Below are 5,422 nucleotides of genomic sequence, written 5' to 3'. Positions count from 1 at the left end.
ATAGTAATGAGCCTCAGTAAGAAAATTGCATACAACCACAACTAGATACTAGCCTTAGATACTATAATTTTTCTCTCCATCTTTCTCTATTCCCAGGAACACGCTGAAGTGTAAAAGGCCTCTCAAGTCCACATCTTCTATTACATATCATATTATAAAAAACTGTGCTAAGACTCTTACTGGGTAGGTGTCCTTTTATTTGAAGTTAAGATTCTGGTAAGTGTTAGAGATAAATGTGATCAAACCCTATACAATACAAAGTTTGCTAGTTTGCTCTGATACACAAGACAATTTTTCAATCACCAATTCTCCCCCCACTCCAAGAATATCTGATGGCAATGCAAATAGCTCCCACTAGCACAGAGAACTACACCACTTATCAAAAGTTACAAAAGGGGATAAAATGAATTAACCCGCACTGTCAGCATGCCAGTGCTAACACAGACTTAATATTGCCTAACATTTCTTCTAAACCACAAAAAATTCAGGGCTTTGAACACCAGGTTAATATTCCTCATAACTTCAGTCACCTTTTTTCCCCCAGTAAATTCCTGTTTGCTTAAACAGAAAAAAAGCACTATTTTAAAGACACCACTACATGTGAAAGTATAACAAATAAGAGCCAGAGGAGTTTTCCAGAATGACATCGTACTTGTACACAAAAGCTGATTTGCTGAAATGAACTTTATTAATTTCTTGGTTTATTTTTGCAGAGTAATTCCTCTCACCAAAAACATAGCGGTTTTACATTAGTACCAGTCAGAAAGGCAGCTGGAGAGGCCTTGGCTTTCAGGGCCTGCAGCTCTGAGGCAACAAAACCGAGACACTGCTTTCAGGCCGGCAGCTGGAAGACTCGGACCATAGGAACTGCTGCACTGCATCAGACTAAACACAACAAGACGTGACACAGAAGAAGACGGCACATGCAGGTGTCTAGAGAAGAGCGGAAGAACAGACATTGGCTGTAGACGGCCCCGTTTAGTCTGCTAGGAGTCTGTATTGGGAGGTCTGTTAGTCTGGAATTCACATCCCAATCAACGCGCTCAGTAGTCATTCTGGAATCCTTCTTTGAACTTATTTACGTATCTTTGACCTACAAGCATATGGCATAACGCTTTGTTATGCTATTTATGAAAAAGCATCTCTTTCTATTCTTATACTTGGTAACGAAGTATCTCCCAGTTCCACACTGTGAACGTCAAGAATCATTCCATGAATTTGTTTCAGTTCATTCATGAACCCAAGCCCTCCTCAGTCCTCCCCCTCTTTAAGAGTAAGAATCTATTTGTTCTCTCTTTGCGATTCCTTTTTGTTCTCAAGCCGTTTCCCTCACGCTCCCCCATGGCGTTTGCTTTACCGCCCTGACAGGGCTGACAGCTTGGGAGCGCTGCCCAGAACGACCGCCAAAAGCTAAATTACACCTCAGTATCGCTTATATCGATGTTTTCCCAAACGGGAATTACTTCGCACTGGTCAGGACTGCATTTCTCGGTCAGTTTACCAGGCGATTCCTCTCACGCTTCGAGGCCGTCCCCGACTCCAGCCACCCCAGGCGAAATCTCCTCAGGCCGGGGCTCCACGCCGCTCATCCCTCTTTCCACCTCGCTCCCCCAGGTCTGCGGGGGAGGCCTCCCGGCGGGACCGACCTTCTCCTCCCGCCCTTTGTTAGCCCTCCCCTCCCCGGTCGTTACCCCGCAGGATCCGCCCCAGCGACAGGCAACGGCCGTCGCCTCAGTCGCTCCCGCGCTCCCCCGGCCCGGCCTCTTTTCACCTTCTCCCCGCCGGAGCCCGTCCTCGGCCGCTCTCACCTCCTGCTCCGGACGGGGCCGTCACGCGTACCGCTGCCGCCGGGGCACTCCTCCGGGCAGTTCCCGCTCCGCTCCGCCGCTGCTCCCCGGCCCCCCGGCTCCCATAGGGCTGGGCCGCCGCCGCTTCGCTATTCAAATCCAACCGCCGCCTGGCGCGCCTGCGCCCCGCGCCAAATCGCCGTCGTGACGACAGCGGACTGGCGTTCTCTGGCGGCCGCCGTACAGCATGGCGCCTCCCAGCGCCCCGTACAACGTGGCGTTCCCAGCGGAATCAGCCAGGTGCCTGCCGTATCAGTATTCCCCCTCGCCAGCACCGCCCGTAGCCGCAGCGATGAGGCCGGCGCGGCAGCGACTGTCCCGCGCAGGGCTGCTCTGTCTCCGCGCAGCGCTGCTCTGTCTCCGCGTTGCGCCAAGGACGGGCCGAGCGGCCGGCGCCATCTCACAGAGGAAACGGCGGGCGGGAGGTACCAGGAGCGGCCGGCGGACTTTCTTATAGGCTGGGCGAGCAAGCAGGCTGTCGTGACGAGGTGGCCGAGTGGTTAAGGCGATGGACTGCTAATCCATTGTGCTCTGCACGCGTGGGTTCGAATCCCATCCTCGTCGAGAAAGTTCTTTTCTTTTCCCCCTCCATTTTTTTTTTTTAACCCCCCCTCAGCTCCCGGGACACCGAGGCGCTCGCTGCCTCTGGCTCACGGCCGGCCCGTCGGCCTCGGCGAGCTCCTGCCCGCCCTCCGGCGGCAGCCCGGGGGCCCCGTTCCGTGGGGAGGCGGGGGCAGCTCCTCGGGGGTGAGCCCCACGCCGGGCCCGCGTCCCGCGGGGACACCCCTCCGGCTCCAGACCCCCGGGCTGATGCTGCCCACAGGAGGGAAAAAATAACCCAGCCGCACTGGCGAGCCCGGAATCTACTTGGAATCTCTCCCGCAATCCCAACAGAGTGCCACGTTCCAGCTGGACGTTTCCTCCGTCCTCGGGAGGAGATTTTTGAACCAATATTTGCAAGATGAAGGGCTGAGGGAGCCGCAGCCAAAGCGATCCCGGCGCCTCGCTGGAAGTTACATCAAAGTTCACCTTAGAAAAACAATTCTTGCAGCTATGAGGATTTAAAAAGCATAAATTATTGAAGAGATGCAGGAAAGCTTTCCCCCCCTGCCTAATCCATCGATAGTTAACGTTTAAAAAGCCTGGAAGTAGAAGTTAACGAAACCCAGAGCTCCCACGAGAGTGCCCTGCTCCGTGGGTTAACGCATCACCGCGCACATCACTTGCTGGGACAGCTCTGCCAGCCCTCCAGGCACGCGCTGCGGCCGTTTTAACTACGCTTAAAGCCTCGTGGAAATTGGATCGTACTAAATCCTGTGCAGAAAGCGGCCAGATCGGGACTCTGCATTCCCGTAACGGACCAGTTACAAAGCGCGGTGGTGTGGAAGGTGGGCAGCTTGGCCATGTCGCAGGGTGAATTCCGAGTCAGTCCTACACATCGGGGGGGTGAGGCACGGCGAAGGTCCCACCAGGGCTGATTTGTTCAGGTAAGTGCTTTAGCTGCTGCCGAGATGCACGTTCTCCCCGTCCTTTCCTGGAGCATGAAAAGATACATCAAAATAAACCTGTCCCAGAGCAAGGGCTGCCTCCGGGCCCAGCACCTGGCACAGCTAACGATGCCCACAACCAGGACGCAGAATTTGCCTCAGACCTACTCTGAGATGGGAATTTATCACAGCACATCTCCAATAGTAACTTTCCCCGTTAGCGAAACGGCAAACGGCGACTTCTTACGCCTATTCGTATTGGCTGGACACCAGCTCTGAACTGAAATAAAATTAAATTTAAGGCTGACTTCACAAGGAACATCGAATTGTCACTGCCGCAGAGTTTCCTGACCAGCAAGGTGTGATAATTAAAGGATGCTACCTGCAAAACAGGGAGAACCCAGCACAGAGCTCCAGTTCTGCATCAGGCCCTTCAGCCATCGTCTGCACCTACCGGCACAAGTCAGTAAAATCCCTTTCACATGCTCATTTCTTACAGAGGGGAAAGAAAAAAAAAACACCCAACCCCAACCAACCAAAAAAACCCCAGACAATACAACTTGGGACATCTCAAAGTCTAATTTAAAGCTGTTGCCCCCAAATCTACTCCTTTTCCCTTGCATCTAAAGCTAGAAGAGCTGCAGACATCCTTATTTATACACTGAACGTGGCCAAGTTCCATTTACAGTTACATGAAATATGTATTTCAGTGCATAAAAACTCTGGATGACCCTAGTTTTTAGCGTCACCTCTCAAACACAGGAGACCTTTTATCTCCTTTGTTTAACAAGCTGCCTGTCGCTAAGTACTAGACCTGACCTTAATACGTGATGGCAGGAAAAATAATAGTATCTGTGGTTAAATTAGAATCCTGAGAGACCTTTGGCAGGATGGGGGAGAGCAAAGCCTTGCCGTCCCTGCGGGCCCAGCCAACCTTCCGTCCCCAGCATCCCACTCATGGGCATGGGTGAAGCAGGGAGTTCTCCAGAAACCTGGGTGAAACGGGCAAACCAGTAATAAAAGATCTGCAGGAAAACCAGTCTGGGGAGGGCTGAGAAACAGCTAGAGCTCCCTAGAGCACGGCACAGAGACATCACCTGAGAGCAGACTGCACTCCAGCACGGCTGCTGCCACACTGCTGAATAGTATCAGCTCCCTGGATTCCTTTCTTCACCGTTAAAAATGGCTTATTTAATATTTTAGAAGCATAGAACGCTACGCACGCGCCCTGCGTAGGAACGGCTGTGGAGCGACAGGGCTAGAAGCTGCTGTCTGCAACAGTCCTGGAACAACGTGGCTCTTCCCGAGTAACTGTTTTGATTGTCTGCAGCAGTCACTGGAGCTGCTCATTACCACTGGGGGCACATACAGAAAAGAGAAAAAAAAGAGGAAAAAGAACCTGAGACAGCAGAATTATTATAATAACCCTCCCAGAGGCCAAGAAGCGGCTACAGTGGTCTTAGTCATCCTGGAAACATGTTAATAGAAAATGTATTAATAAAACAAGCCTTCTGGTTCATAAAACAGCTTTTGTTTTTCTTTAAAGCTGATTGTCACACTGAAGCAATATTAAAAATATTCCACACTGATCAGAAACAACCTGCCTATAGTATGTTTTTTTTAAAAAAAAAAAAAAAATAGAAGTTGGCAGCCTGACCTCTACTTTGGATTTTTCCTCAAGTATAAAGTTCCTAATGAGTCATAAGGGATGGAGGTCAATGGGTTCTCACAAGAGAAGCCAGATGTTTTTGGGAAGGCAGGAGATACGTCACTGGGGAGGCAGCAGAACAGAAAGGCAAAAAAAAAAAAAAATCACCTTGTAAATCAGTCTCCTTATAAATCTCATAAGGACAAAATCTGGGAACTAGTACCTCCAAAAATGGGCCCAATATAAAGAGATTGGTCCCTAGAGTTACTAACTTGAAGTAATTATTTGAACAAATACTGAAAGAGCAATTTCAAAGCAAAGTCTACCTTGCTGGCAAACAGTAAGCACAAAGTGGATCAGCTTCACAGTGTGCTGGTTTCACCTTACAGCGCTCTCAGTGATAATGTGTGAGTTTTAAAATCAGTCTGACAATAAAATAC

At 50.4% G+C, this 5,422-nt stretch overlaps 1 non-coding gene across 1 annotated transcript; it reads left to right on the top strand.

Annotated features, from left to right (window-relative positions):
- Nucleotides 1-2,329: 2,329 nt before the first annotated feature.
- On the top strand, nucleotides 2,330-2,411 carry TRNAS-GCU (transfer RNA serine (anticodon GCU)). Its single transcript has one exon. It is a non-coding gene; the product is annotated as a tRNA-Ser (tRNA).
- The last annotated feature ends 3,011 nt before the right edge of the window (nucleotides 2,412-5,422 follow it).

This window comes from Balearica regulorum, chromosome 5, assembly GCF_011004875.1.
Source record: "Balearica regulorum gibbericeps isolate bBalReg1 chromosome 5, bBalReg1.pri, whole genome shotgun sequence".
In the NCBI taxonomy this organism is placed as follows: domain Eukaryota; kingdom Metazoa; phylum Chordata; class Aves; order Gruiformes; family Gruidae; genus Balearica; species Balearica regulorum.
Note: the sequence above shows the minus strand (reverse complement) of the source record. Positions and strands in the feature narration are given on the sequence as shown.